At 45.3% G+C, this 15,337-nt stretch overlaps 1 pseudogene; it reads right to left on the bottom strand.

The window, feature by feature from the left end:
* Nucleotides 1-14,144: 14,144 nt before the first annotated feature.
* Nucleotides 14,145-15,009, bottom strand: LOC114686556 (annotated as a pseudogene).
* Nucleotides 15,010-15,337: the final 328 nt, after the last annotated feature.

The following is a 15,337-nucleotide window of genomic DNA, read 5'->3' as shown; positions in this document are numbered from 1 at the left end:
TTCAATTCAATGCCAGTGCCATCTAACGGCAGTAAAGCACAGAGTATTTGCTGATACCCTTCCTGATAAACCGTCTGGTTGCAAGGAAGAACAGTGTAAGAATTGAAAAGACACCAGGAGCCATTTCTTGAATTGAAATGATCCATTCCCAGTGTCCGGGCAGGAGGACAGGCCTCAGTGAGGAAGGTGGGGACTTGCTGGCTTACAGGGAAGGGGCTCTGGAAGGACACGCCCTCCTGGCCAGGGAAAGGCTGTTTTCTCTGGGGAGGAGAATCAGGAGGTGCAGCTTGGAAAGGCGAGGACACCCCTGCTGCCATCAGAAGCAGAGGGCGAATGTGACCTTTATGTGGTCGCCGAGGCTGCAGTTGTGAGCCCTTAGCACTGGCTAATTCACTTACTCCTCAGATTAACCCCATGGAGGTGGCCGTGCTCATCAGCCCCTGCCTTGTACAGAAGCCGAGGAACTTACCCACGACACAGTGACAAGGCAGAGACTAAAACACAGACTCTCTCCGGGCTGTCATCTCCGTGCTTATCCACTGTAGGGACCCAGACGTAGTCACGTAAGTGTGCTTTCTCGGCGTATGTGTGGTCAGTTGACGAGGCCTTTGGTAGCTGACGTCTGCACCCACAAGCACCCCCTGGAAGCTTCTTCCTACCCTGCCTTCACTCCTGTGGTTCCAGCTGCCAGCCCTTCCTTTCTCCAGGAATGTGTCCTCAAACATGTTCAACCAGGCTGTTCTCCACCTCCCCCCGCCCCCCACACTTCTCCTCTCAGCTCACTTGGTATTTGCTTTAAACATTTATTTCCATAATTATCATTTTTTTGTATTAATCCCTCAGTGTTGAAGACAAACTTCTGGAGGCAGAGAAGAACATTTGTCACGGCTACCCCCTCAGTGGCAGCCCAGGAATGAGCCAAGTGTACAGTAGGCTTCGAGGGTTGTTGAAGGACAAGGAGAAGGGGAAAAAAAAAAGCTGGCGTTTTCTGTCCTTCTGGCCCTTTATCAGAGATGAGAAACAGAATACATCCTTTCCTTACAATATCCGTGTTTTGGTTAAGGAAACAAAATTCCACCAGAGCCGGGACCCTGCGATGTGCAGCCCCTGCCACTTGGAAAAGTCTTGCTTCAATGCGTAGGTACTCCCCGCTCACACCCCATTAAACCTGCCAAGTGTCCTCCTGTCCTCTGCTTCCTCCCGAGGAGCAAGCATCAAAGGGGTTAGCCCACTGTCTCTTCCGAACCCTCCCGATGTCTGCTTGCCTTGGGAACACATGCAGACGCTCACGGTTTAGCACATGGGCCCCGTCTTTTCAGACGTCTTTTAATCTTTGGTAAATTGAACCAAGCGTGGAGAACTTGCAGGGGACAACCAGCTTCCCAGAGACTGCGGGGATGAAAACCATGTCCGCACAGTCCCTAGAAGTCCTCCAACGCGCTGCGAGCGTAGAAAGAGAACCCTTGATCCCGGCTATCAAAGGGTGCAGAAGGATCAAGAAGAATTAAAACTGATGGTGTGCCAGACGCCACCTGCAACAGAAGGTCATTACTTCCCCTCGTTAAAACGGCCTCAGTTCTGGGGCCTGATCTGAAGCTTAATTGAAATGTTTCAAACAGTGGATTATAACGAAGATGAGACGTCTCCTGCCCATTCCGTGACCTCTGCTCAGAAAGGCAGATTGGTAATAAGGTAAAAAGAAAGAAAGAAAAAAAAAATCTAAGCGATTGCCTGAAGACAGTCAAGGCCTCGTAATCACAGAAGCTCCGCGGCTCTTGCTCTCCAGGGAGCAAATGGAACCAGGCGATCAGTGCGAAGGCTGGAGACCGTGGCCTCGGAGTTCCAGCCACTCTCCTGGAATCCGCCTCTCTGCTGCCATGCCTGTGACCCCTCTCTTTCCAGGCAGGAACAGAGGGGCACCGGGCATGGCATTTCCCCCGGGATCATAATTGTTGGTTGTTCTAAACGGCATTCTTGTGGTGCAGAGGGCTCATTGCCCCGGCATGCTTCTTTTGCAATCTTTCTATCTAACTTGAGTAACCATGTGTGACCCGCTTGATAGACGAGGTTGAGGAGGGCCTTCTGTAGCGGGTGGAGACTGCTGGAGAGAGGAGTCTGGCAGGAGATAGCTCAACCCTGATGCTATCAATTTTTCTATATCCTGGAAAAAAAAATCACAATGCTACTACCATTTATGCTTTTCACACGATAATAAATCGCAAGTCATATTCCCCCGGAGGTTTGAATGCCTTCGGGCTCTCTTCCCCTTTTTGGTATGATTATCTGCTCTGGCAATGAAGCCCATGGCTGAAGTCTTGTGATTATCTCAACCTCCAGCTGGTTCGTTGTGAAAATCTCCATTTGGGGGATGCTGTTGTAGCAGGTGATCTGAAAGCTTGGCAGAATTTTCCGCATGGTACAGCCATTCCGGCTTTGGATGAACCTGTCCTAACCAGGTGCATGTTTGAGTCTCTTAAACGATTGTTCATTGTTGAGAACTTCCCACGGCCTTGCTGTGTGAAGTCTGTATAGGCTCGGAATCACAGGGGGACTTGGTCGAGAGGTCAAGTCTTGGGCAGTGGTGGGGTGGGTCAGTGGGTGAAGTACTTTAATGTAGGAGCATGAGGGTAAGAGTTCGGGTCCCTAGCACCCACCTCAAAGCTGACTGTGGTGGCAAATGCAGTCTCTGTAGTGGAGCTGGGGAGAGGCTGAGACAGGTGGATCCCTGCCGTTCATTGGCTAGCTAGTCTAGCCAGATTGCTATGCTCCAGGTTATACCAGAGACCCCGTCTTAAAAGGCAAGGTAGAAAGCAGCAGAGAAAGACATTGATATTGACCTCTGGCCTACTCAGGCGCATGCATATGTGCATATGCTCACATGTACCCCTCCCTCCCTCCTGTATTTTAACAAGGCCCCCAAGTGATTTGTGTGCACACTGAAGTTTAAGAAGGACTTTGGAGTCCTTGAGAAAGCCGCCCTGACTGGTGGGTTTGGGGAGTCCTGTTAAGTGTCCCTTCTGCAGAGCACCTTTCTAGGATTGGAGTCTGCCCATGGCCATATGAAGCAGGTCCAGAGGTATCCTTGCTTTTCTTGCATCTTTCGAATAAGAAAGGGTTAATAAGCCCTCCAACAGCTAGAGCTCTTTTGTAACCAAGGGTCAACATAAAAAGACAGCAGGCCCCAGCACCAGCCCCACCAGCCCCTCAGGATTTAGACTCTTTATCCCAGCCTATGGAGGGGCCTGGTTGTTTCTCCTGACTTTATTAAATCTGTGTGGTGGCAAAGTTTGGTTGAACCTTACTTAATTTTCCAAACGAAACACTAGCTTGAATCACCTGTGTGTAACCAGCATGACTGTGATGTCATGTGCTGGCATGATTGGATTCAGAATCGGCAATGATCAATTATTGTTTTAGGGCAGCACAGAGGGACAACCCCATTCCACCTGCTGGGCTTCCCACCTTGATACCTTTGCACTAACCCAGGAGTGGAAGGCTTGCCTGGGAAAGTCAATTCTCACTTCTGCATCTAGCCTTGACTGATTGCATTTTTCTTCAAAGATTGTTCACCCTGCACTTTGCTTCCATTGTTGGCTACATTTCTCTAATCCACAGTTGTTCTTTTCCAACTTTCTCTCTGTGTTTTAACCCATACTACTTGGGGTTTTCTTCAACATGTTTAATCTTCTTTCCAAAATAATTTCATTGTCTTACTTTCCATTCGTCTCATAACATAGGTATAACAACAGCAGCAACAACAACAACAAAGACCTTTGTTGAAAGGTCTACCAAGGCACTTGAGATGGGTCCTAACATGATTTTGTTCACTTCTGGAGAAATCCAATTTTCTTGACTCCCCAGACTCCAGAACTCAGGGTTAGTGTGCTGTGGGATGGTCTGTATGTCAAATTGCTCTGATTGGTCAATAAATAAAACACTGGTTGGCCAGTGGCCAGGCAGGAAGTAGGTGGGACAAGGAGAGAGGAGAATTCTGGGAAGTGGAAGGCTGACGTGGAGAGACACTGCAGCCGCCACCATGACCAGCAGCATGTGAAGATGCCGGTAAGCCACCAGCCACGTGGCAAGGTATAGATTTATGGAAATGGAATAATTTAAGCTATAAGAGCAGTTAGCAAGAAGCCTGCCACGGCCATACAGTTTATATGCAATATAAGTCTCTGTGTTTACTTGGTTGGGTCTGAGCAGCTGTGGCACTGGCGGGTAACAAAGATTTGTCCTGACTGTGGGCAAGGCAGAAAAACTCAAGCTACATTAGTGTTTGAGGGCATGTCCTCTCCTGAATCTTGCTGGGACCTTTACTGAGAGTTCATGATGTCCATTGGTCTTAGGTCTCAAATCAAAAGTCCTCACACAACCCCAGAAACAACTCTCATGAATCTACCAAGTAGCTCATTTTGCCTCCTGAAAGGAGTGAAGACCACTTCTACAAAGGTATGGAAATGGCAGAGTTTGCGTGTATGGGGGAGGGAGACATCGAAACCTTGGTGCTATTTCCCCATTGAATTGAGAGCCTACTACTACTGATCATGTTCATGCCACACTGCCCATCTTGACTCCTCTCCTGTTACACCTTCTGGCATCCCTAGTAGCCAGGTGCCTCAGCACAGGGAGCTCTTTATAGTTGCACCAGAACACCAGGCTGCTTCATCCTCCTGTGGAAAAGCTCTCACCCTTTCCTGAGCTACACAGCTTTCAAGATCCCCTGCCATGCTCACCTTTGAGCCACCTTCTCTGGTTTCTCAGGTGATGTTCTCCATCCTTACTCTCTATCTACTGGTCAATTACATTCTGTTGCTACAATTCCTTCCCAAGGGAAGACATAAGCAATATGTATTCCTTCTCCTAAGGTCCAGGGACAATGTGAGGCGCAATTCCCTGAAGCTCACTCTGGGGGAACCAATGAGTTTATGTGGTTTCATACAGAGCACAGTGAGGGGTTACTTCCAGCAGTTGTGGGTGCTTCTTCAGCCAACAGACCACATTTGGATAACCTTTATCAAGCAGGGTCAAGGCCTTCCCCTTAGCTGCATGTCTTCCAGGCCTCTATACTCTAGCACCTCCCCAAGACCACATGCTAATAAGGCGACAATAAACAACAAACAGGTAGAAGATAACAGGTGGATACACAGGCGGGGGTTTCATGCTCCTCCTCACGTCTCCATGAGGGGGTATAAACAGTCAACAAGCTCAGCTGGCATGACTGTTTTGCAAGAAAAGGCAGCTGAAGTCCCCAAGACGGTGGCTGCTTGGCTTGGAGGACAGTTAGTCACATCCTCTCATCCCTTTTTGCAGCCTTCACGACATCTTTACATGTGGTATGCATACCTGTCTTGTACACCTTTGAAATTTTATTTCTCTCTCTTATCAGCTAAACATGAGGTTTTGATGTCAAATATGGTGACTAACTCAAATCAGTGTCTCCAGGGTCTGCCTCCCACAAATGCTTGTGGGACATCGAGTGCATGGCCTTCTATCTTAGACTGGGTTGGACTTGGTTCTTTGAAAGAATGCTTTGGGTAGCACTTCTTGGCAGCAAGCAACGGAGGTGAACTTGGTTATGCAACAGGGAGCGAGTTGGTTGTAAGGGTTCCAGGGTGTCCCGGGAGGCACGGGGCAGGAAGGCAAGTAGGCTCTAGGGCAGGAATAGAACTAAAAACTGAAAAAAGATCAAGAGCCGTTGGAACCTGTTTCTGCTTCTATGCATCCGCCGGCTTCTCCCTTTATTCTTAATATTCGCCCCCTCCCTGCTTTCCCTTCTCCCTCTTTCCAGGGATTTCTTGCTTTTCCTCTCAGGTCACCTGAAGAAATCCTGCATGGGCAGGCACACTTAGAATCTGACACACGTTTGAGGAGAGAATGTGGTTGGCCCATCTAGGGTCAAGTGTCAGCCTGTGGATTAACCTGTATCCAGAAAGAACAACAGAAATTCCCAGATAATGAAGCTAGTGTAGACCCTCCCAAATGTGGGCACCATGATGACAAGACTGGAGAATAATTTAAATGCCAAACTGGAGAGGAATTTAAGTGGTTAAATTCTACACAATAAACTGTGACTCTTCAACATGTAACAATGGATTTTATTAAAGGGTATTCATTTAAAATTAATTTCCATAGGCTTTTGGGGGGTCTTTATGACTTTAATGTGGTCCTTTGTGTGAGTCCTTAAGTCCTTTATAATCACCTCTTAATATTTTTCTAGAAAAGTATGAAGTAATATGCCACATAAGACCTATGTTGCTCAGTTGTTTTATATGAAGTATGGCAACTGGGTGTCTGATTTTCCAGGTTTTCTTCATTCTGCTTTCAGTGAATGATGCATAGTAAAGCCTCAGTCTAGTCAGATCGCTGGAGAGACTGGCTGTCATAGAAGAAAAGGCAGAGGCTAGATTGACTCCCTGAATTTCAATATATTCACAAAGAAAAAATGTGCGGCTATCAACAAATTATATTTTAATTTTCTTTCCAAATCTGTCTCTCTAAGGACCACCACAAAGTATACTCTGTTGAAAGGTGGCTTTTTCACTCAGTTTCTGGTCTCTGGGGGTTAGGGACTAAGGGCATGATAGCAGTGGCAGATGGGATTTCAGAAGAATGTGGCACAGATCTGAAAGTCCTTGGAGCCATGTTGGACAATCTCCCAACTATCAAAAATGTTGTTTTACAGATAGAGGACCGTGAATAAAGTTAGCTGCAGCTATCTATTGAGATGTATCCCTTAGAAGTCAGCTTCTCTATAGCTTGCCAGACGATGAATATGGATTTATGTATCTTCAATGTCTGTTATTTTAGATTTCTCTCAGTGGATGTTGGTACAGGCATTCAAATCCTATAGGTGTCTTATCACCATCACTTTAGTTTAACACTTATTTCTAGAATTATCTAATCAATGTCTGCCTCTCCTGCTGGACTATAAACTCCATGAAGAAAGGACTTGGTGGATCTAGGTTGTCATTGTGTTCTCAGCATCCAGTTGAGAGTCAGGAGCTCAATGAGTATTTGTTGGATAAACAGATGAAAGCTTGAGTGAGAAGCTGGGCCGTGATGGTGCACTGGGAATGGGCAGGGATGGTGGGCAGGAGCTGAGCACTGAGCACTGGAAATGATGTAGGTTTTTTTGAACCAGGAACCAGGTTTTGAGTCCTGCCTTTTCTACCAATTGACAACTTATTTCTAATCATTTCACTACCTATTTTCAGTTTCCTTTCCTAACTTTTAAAAGGGAAAGAATACCTATTCCAAAAAGTAGTGAAGAATGAATGAGAGAAGATAAATAATAACTCATTTATACAAAATGCAAACTGTTGAGCATAGTGACACACACCTGGAATCCTAGCACAGGGGAGTCTGAGATGGGAGGACTTGAGTCCCAGGTCAACCTGAACTACTTAGCAAAACTCCATCTCAAATATCCTTCTTCCTTCTCTTTCCCCTTCCTACCCTCCCCTGGTGTGTGTGTGTGTGTGTGTGTTTCCTTCATATCCACTGCTGTCTTGAGTCAAAGCAGCTATGACCTGCATGAGATGCCCATGAGATTGGGCCTATTAACATTCCGTCATTGAAGGACTGAGAAGAAGGGGAGGCTCATTAGGCCCCTCCTTTCTCGGAGAGCATTTGAGAGGTAAACAATGGATCGGAACTTGGGACTCTGTAGCAGTTCCAAGTTCCACCAGGGAGCTTCAGTGTGTACTTTGTCATCAGTCATCCATGCTGTGCTTAAGACTCTTCCTTGGCCCAGCTGCCCATAAGTTGCCCAGGGGACGTGGGGGCGGTGCCACCGCCTTTGAGTCATCACGCTCCCGAAGTAACCTCAGTAAACTCTGATTCACCAAGCTGGACTGAGACGGGATTCTTTCTTTCATCTGTGTCTTCTCTGTGTGAGTCGAGTAGTGCACTCAGGGAAAACCATGTAACATAGATCTATTCTATATGTTATATATTTATATGTGTTATGTACATATATACCTAAAATGCACATAGAACACATGTCATGTAGGGCCAACATAGTGTGTTGTTTGATGTATATATATATGTACTCTTTTTACAAATGTATCAGTTTTTTAACCAGAAATTAGTCTAGTGAGAGTCTTCCAACCAGTCTTGTCTTATGGATGAGGCAGAAGAGATGAAGAAAGTTAGATTTTTTTTTTTGTCAGAAATCACCCCTCTGTGTAGGAAACATATGAATTATGATGTAATTTTGACAATAACATTTTGAGTGCTTAATATACAACTATTTCACCAATACATCCCACGTTTGCCTAATTTTCATATGACCCATGAAGCAGGTTGTGTAAAAATAACACAGTTTCATAATTGAGGAAACCAGTCCAAGACAGATGCTGGCGGCCTGGCTTCTCGTTGGGAGATGAGTGTGAAACATCTTCCTGGAGGGAGACAGGAGAGCCAGACAGGACCCAAGCTTCAGACTTGACTCTACCACCTGGAGCTGTATGAGGATGGAGTTGAGAGGAACATGTTGTGTTTTTGTGAAGACAAAACTGTGATGTTTTAATAAGGCCAATTTGGGGTGAAATTATTGTAGTTTCCAGAGAGAGAGACCAAACCCTTAAGGGTTTTATAACTGGCCTTTCTAGTTCTTGTGTGAATTTTACTTCCACTTAGAGAAAAGAAGTGTTTATTATTGTGTAGTTCCTATCTCAAGACATTTTAAAATTTGGAATTCAGAATTTCATCACCATGTTTAGTGCAAGACAGGCCTGGACTGTAAGGTAAGCAGTGGAGAGTTGTTTTTTGAGTAGCAGCCTTTACCACAGCCTGGTGACTGCTGCCACCAGGCTCCCTACGACAGAAAGGCGCATTCCTACACCCCTGTTTTGTTCCCCACCTTTCTCCCCCCCATTTCTTTTTTCCTGCATTTTAGTCACTAAATATGTGTCGAGCTGGTGCATGCCTGCCCCTTAGGCTGTCCCCCAAGGGGGCAGCATCTTAGTCATAGTAAGAGGTGCTCTCGGCAATGACACCCCTTCTTGCTTAGTCATCCAGTGGCTGGACCTAGAATCCACGTGTTTTGAGCAGCTGGTGACAAGGCGGGGTGGGGGTGGGGAGCAAAGGGCTCAGAAGACAAGGGGGATGAGAATGGACAAAGGATGAGATGAAAAAGACGTCCCATTTTACTGAGTTATTTTTATCTTTAAGATAGTCTATTAGCACACATCAATTATGTATAGAAGGTTTTATTGTGATATTTTCATACATGTGCATAGTGTATTTTGATTCTATGCACTTCCTGTCACCCTCTCTTGTCTCTTCCCTATTCCTGTGATCCTTTTTCTTCCCAACTAGTCCCCTTCTGCTTCCCTGCATGTCCGGGAGCGTCCATGACTTGCCAGTGGACATATCACTGAATAAGATGTCTCTCCCTCACCCATCAGCTATTAGTCACAGTAACTGCATTGTGGATCCTTTTCCATTACTTTGTATCACATGAGCATACCAGGAAACTGAGTGAGGCACAGAGAGGTTTGGAGATTTCTCCAAGGCAGCCCAGGTAACAAGTGTTTGGGGGTGGGAGGATTTGAGGCAGGAAATCTGACTTCAAAACCTGAGCTTGTAATCCTACTGTGTGCATGTATGGGGCACCATATCCCTGAGCACAGAGAATGTGCTGACTCCTTTTCAAAGAGAGTGCAAGGAAGCAGGAAACACTGGGAAAGCAAACCCTTGGAACACAACCGCTGGCTGGCCTGGACAAGTCTCAGAATTGACAGTTCTTAGCCCTCTGCTCCCGTGCTGGAGCTGATGTGTCGCAATTCACCTGTCCCTCCATCCTCGAAACAGACAGGTTCATTACCCACCCAGCCTCTGATTTGGGAGAGTAATGTGCAGAGGTGGATTTGGGTGGCTTCTTCCTGCCTGGTTCTCTGGCTGTATTTATAGTCATGTTTGTGCATTAATATTTTATACTTAGCTAAATTGTGCACATTGCATTTAAGTCCAGGTTTGCCTTGTTTAAAAAACATCCAAATTGGGATTAAGTATTCAAGCAGTAATCTCTTTCCAGGGCATCTGTCTACTAGATTTGCAGGACATAAAGAGGGTTATTGAAATACTGTAACTTTAATATTTTTATCCTTTAGATTGAAATGACTTTTAAATGAATTTAAAAACTGGGAAGGACATTGGACAGATACCAAACACCAGAGCAGCCGGCATTATTTTCAGGCCAGTTCTGGTGGAGCCTACATCTGTGTCAGCTTCCACGATTCCTCTTTTCATGTGCCACTAAGATCTGTGCTCTGCAGGGGACAGTAAATTCCCTTGGGGTTCTGATCTCCCCCTTCTTCCGGTTCATAGTAGTGTTCCATGCTGACACAGTTTTCCTTTCTCTGTCCCTTTGGGCTGCCAGAGGATTTGATGCCAAATCTTGGCTGTTCCAGGGGTGGGGTAAGTAGGGTGGAGGTTGGGGTGTGTGATGGCCCCTACACATTTGTATTTAATTGAAGGGAGTGCAGCTCTAGTTAGTATTCTGTAAATATTGAATATGAATAATCAGATAAGACACATAGTAGTATAAAGAAACCAATAAATTTTATTTTGTGAGACATTAAAATAAAATTTAGATAAAAATTTAAAATCATAGCATATTCCAAATAACCATTTGATAGCTACATATAAATCTATTTTAGAGATATGCAAGCACAAATTATGAAATGCCAGGGCAAGTTGATTTAGGCTGCTTTTTCTCTAATATAAATAATGCAGAGTGCCGCAAATATTCAAGTTACACTTAACTGAACATAATTAAAATATTGGAATATATTTTAAAAATAAATAATTAACCAGTTAGAAGTATCTGCAGTACTAATTCAAAGCAATAGTTACATGGTGATTATATTCCGCAGTTTACCCTGCACTTTTGCTTTAGAATGCAATAATAAAATTTGCATTTAATAAAAATTATAATTCTGTAATATTTGGGGATATGGGCAGATTCTATGTCAAATACCAAACACTATCCTTGTGTCTCTGATCCATCAACAGATGGGTGGAGAACAGACATTCGCAGCTGAGCCAAGCAGCTTGCCTTTGGAGACACTTACACCCATAATCATGCTTGTTAACGCCATGTCCAGGTATTTGTTTTCTTTTGCCTTTCTGAATGGTGCCCTCCTTGAGGACAGAAGCCTGGGATGTCTTTGTATGCTCAGGGCTGGGGAGTAGTAGTGGAGTCTGTTAAATATTGGTCAGCTAATGAACCAAAGGGTGGGTGTCTACCCTGGCTTCCTGTACTGAGCCTCTTAGGTGTATTCTAGCTCAGGCCTTGCTCCCCAGCCTCCAAGCCCCTCCCCCCAACACTCTCTTAGATACAGCCTGGGCTTGCTCACTTACCTCCCTAGTCTTTGTTCTAATGTCACCTCTTCTAGGACGTGCCTCCTCTGCTATTCTAAATAAAGTTACACCCACCTCAAGTCACATTCACTCAAAGCATCACAGGAAAGGCTATGCAATTGTCCTTTATTTACCTTTTTTAAAAAATTTATTAATATTTATTATGTACACAGAAGAGGGTGCCAGATCTCATTACAGATGGTTGTGAGCCACCATGTGGGTGCTGGGAATTGAACTCAGGACCTCTGGAAGAGCAGTCAGTGCTCTTAACCTCTGAGCCATCTCTCTAGCCCCTATTTACCTTTTTTTAAAACTTAAATCTTCTATTTTGCTCACTAGAAAAAATGAAGAGAAATAAAATATTTTTAAAAAGGCAAGCTCCCCGAAGGTAAAGATGTTTTTTCTCACTGCTGTGTCCCCAATCAGAACAGAGTTCAACCCATAGCAGAGGCGCAATGAAAAATTAATGCACGAATGGATAAATGAACAAATGAAGTGGGAAAAAGGTTCCCAGGAGTGGAAGGGAAGAATTGTAACTGTAGGGTAGGCTTGGTGTTTTGGGTCCACAGGATGAAGTTAGCCACACATGTTATTTTCCTCCATCATTTGCCATCAGTAGCTCATGAGTGGAGATGGGAAACTGGACATTCTCATTTCCTTTAAATGCTTGTGCAGTGTGCTACAGGCTCTGATCTCATTTGGAAATCTGAGTCTGCTCAGAAGTCATGACCCAGATGAACAACATTTAATTCATCTATGAGTTAAATGGTCTGGAAGGAATTTTTTGCCTTCCTGGAGACTTATGTCCCTCATCTCTCCTTTCAGCTGTCCATTGCCTTTGCTCTTGCACAGTGCCCTTCTCCACAACCATGACTCTATAAAGCCCTGAGATTCACCATGGTGTTACTCATGTCCCTACTTCACAGAGCCAGGAGCACCAAAGCCTGTAGAAAGATCCAGGTCTGTGGCTCTGTGGGACTTTGGGCAATAGGGTAGACTAAAGATTGTAGTGGGTAACCATTCCAGCTTTGATCTGGAAATTCCAAACCCCATTGAGTTTTTCGGTAACTACCACGTCTACAAGGCAGGGCCAAGAGAGGACCCTGAAGACTGGAGATCGGGATGCGTGGACTCTCTCTTGGTTCCTGGACCCTGGATGCTGGAGGTGGACGAGCAGAGTTCTCCAGAGAACACCGCTGGACTGTTCCAGGCCTTTCCCAGACCCTGCAACCTACCTATCCCTTCATTTGTAAGTTACGCCACTAAATAAACCTCCCTTTTAACTATGTGGAATGGCCTTAATAATTTCACCAATAAAAGATCACTGCAAATTCTGGGCAGTCTCTTTTTTGAGAGGTGTTGCCACATTTAGGCTGGTTTCATAATCAGCTGTTGTGGAATATTATTTTAAGATGTGTTACATTTGTTTTTGTTGTGGACATTTGTTTAATGATGCAAAGATGTGTTGCATTCTTTCATATTGCATTTGTTTTTACTCTGTGAAAGCTATGTTCTTTTGCCTGTCTAAAACACCTGATTGGTCTAATAAAGAGCTGAATGGCCAATAGCAAGGTAAGAGAAAAGATAGGCAGGGCTGGCAGGCAGAGAGAATAAAGAGGAGGAGAAATCTGGGAGAAAAGATCAAGATTGAGGAGTGAGAAAAAATGGGGCCAGCCACTCAGCTATACAACCAGCCATAGCAGTAAGAAGTAAAGAAAGGTATACAGAAATAGAGAAAGATAAAATCCCAGGAGCAAAAGATAGATGGGATAATTTAAGTTATGAAAAGCTGGCTAGAAACAAGCCAAACTAAGGCTGGGCATTTTATAAATAATAATAAGGTCTCTGTGTGATTTTATTTGGGAGCTGGGTGGTGGGCCCCCAAAGAGCAAAGAATAAAACCACCACCACCACCACAACCACCACTACAACAACAACCACAACCACCATCCTTGGTTAATAGAACGAGCTTGTAATCTCGGTCTGAGGTCTAATCTCTCCGAGAATTGAAGTGTCTGTGCCTGCTTCTTTGAATGCTCGAGCTTCCATATGAAAAGTATGGCAGTCGTGCTAGAATGGTCCTGTAAATCGAAAGGGAGAGGAAGAGGGGGACGAGAGGGAGAGAGACACACAGAGAGACAGACAGACACACACAGAGAAAGAGAGAGAAAGAGACAGAGACAGAAAGACAGACAGACAGACAGACCCAGCCTCCTAGCAGTATCTAGCCTTGCAACTATCCCCAGCAGTGAGTGGGACCATCAGAAGAACTGTGTAGCTGAGCCCTGGTCAACTCACATTATCATGAAAAACACGGGATTATTTTTCTTAGACAAAGTCTCATATAGCCCAGACTGCCCTCCAACTCCTAACTCTCAATCCTGCACCTCTCTCTCCTGAGTCCAAAAAATATGGCCTGCCCCACCCCCATTGCATGTGGTTATTTAATCCTGGGCATGGAACCCCAGGCTTCATTATACAAGGCAGATACCAACTGACCTGCATTCCAATCCTGTACTATTGTTTTAAACCGTTAAATTTGAATGGTGACTTCTTCTCCCCTTCCTTATGTAGTTTTTATTCATAGTCATAAACTTATTTCTGCAATCCATAATCTTATTTCTGCAATTGGAGGGGAATGAGGAAACTATAGGACCCAAAGAACTTCAGTTAGAGCAGACATTATAAGGTATTGTGAGCAGATGGGGTGGGGTGCTCTCCTGAGATATACAGAAGAATGGTAAGGTGGGTAAGATGCCCACAAGTCAGAAGAATTAGAGTTGTCCACAGTTGGCAATGGTGATCTTCTTGCTGGTCTTGCTTTTCCTGGACCCAAAACACTCCATGCCTTCCTTGATGCTCATGCCTCCTTGATGCCATGCCTTCCACGATGCCCATGCCTTCTTTCACCTTCCCCAAGACTACATGTTGGTCATATAGCCACTCACTCTTGGCAGTGCAGATGGAAAACTTGGGATCATTTGGTGTTGATCCAGGATTTGCCATGGGCAAGATGCCAGGACCTGTATGCTTCAGTATGAAGTTCTCATCCTCAAACTTTTCTCCCTGTAGATGGACCTACTGCCAGTGCCATGATGGTGTGTGAAGTCACCCCTGGTAAATGACTCCTGGAATCGTCCTGTGAAAGGAGGAACCCTTATATCTAAAACCTTTCTCTCAGTGCTCAGAGCAGAAGATTTCCCTGCTATCTTTGGAACTTTGCAAACAAATTAGCTGGAAGGAGATGCAGCCCAACGGCTCACCATCAGCCTAGGTGTTGACCTTGGCTGCAGTAAGCTGCGACAGGGGATAGCGGTGTCTTGGTGGACAACAGAAATAGGGAAGTGACAGAATCTCTTTTGGGGGGACCAAACCTAGGACTTTGTGCACAGTAGACCAATGCTGCATCACACCCCCAGATCTATAGTACATCTTTGAGCCTCTGTTTTCTCATGTGGAAGATGGAAAGACTAACCTAAGTTTCATGCAGCTGCTCTGAAGCTGCGCAAAGTAGCAGAGACGGTGCTTGGGAGAGACATTTTCCTTCCCTTGCCTTTCCCTGGGCAGGGCTGTAAACTCCAGGCCTAACCTGCCAATCTCACCATTCATCAGAGCCTTCCTTCCCCCTGCCCAGCGCATTTCCAGGGAGGGTTTATTTGGGGAAGACAACTGGAAGAACTGTTTCACCAGGTGTGGGCAGCAGCTTCATTCTCAGTGCTTCAAGCCCAAATCTTTCTCCCAAGGATGGAAATTGAACTGCTGTTGCTGTGGGCCTCAGCAACCGGGAGGCCAAGATGGTGCCAGGCTGCAGGAGGGGGCTTCCTCTGGAAGTGGAGTGTCCCCTACCAAGGAGAGTTTGGGAGGAAGCGCTCCCTTCCTGTGCTCTTCACACCCTTGGGAGGACAGGGTCCCTCAGTTCTGCCCTTCTCAAGCAGAGGGAGCTGGTTCCTACTTTGCTCGCTAAGCA

Source organism: Peromyscus leucopus, chromosome 6, assembly GCF_004664715.2.
Source record: "Peromyscus leucopus breed LL Stock chromosome 6, UCI_PerLeu_2.1, whole genome shotgun sequence".
Taxonomy (NCBI): domain Eukaryota; kingdom Metazoa; phylum Chordata; class Mammalia; order Rodentia; family Cricetidae; genus Peromyscus; species Peromyscus leucopus.
Note: the sequence above shows the minus strand (reverse complement) of the source record. Positions and strands in the feature narration are given on the sequence as shown.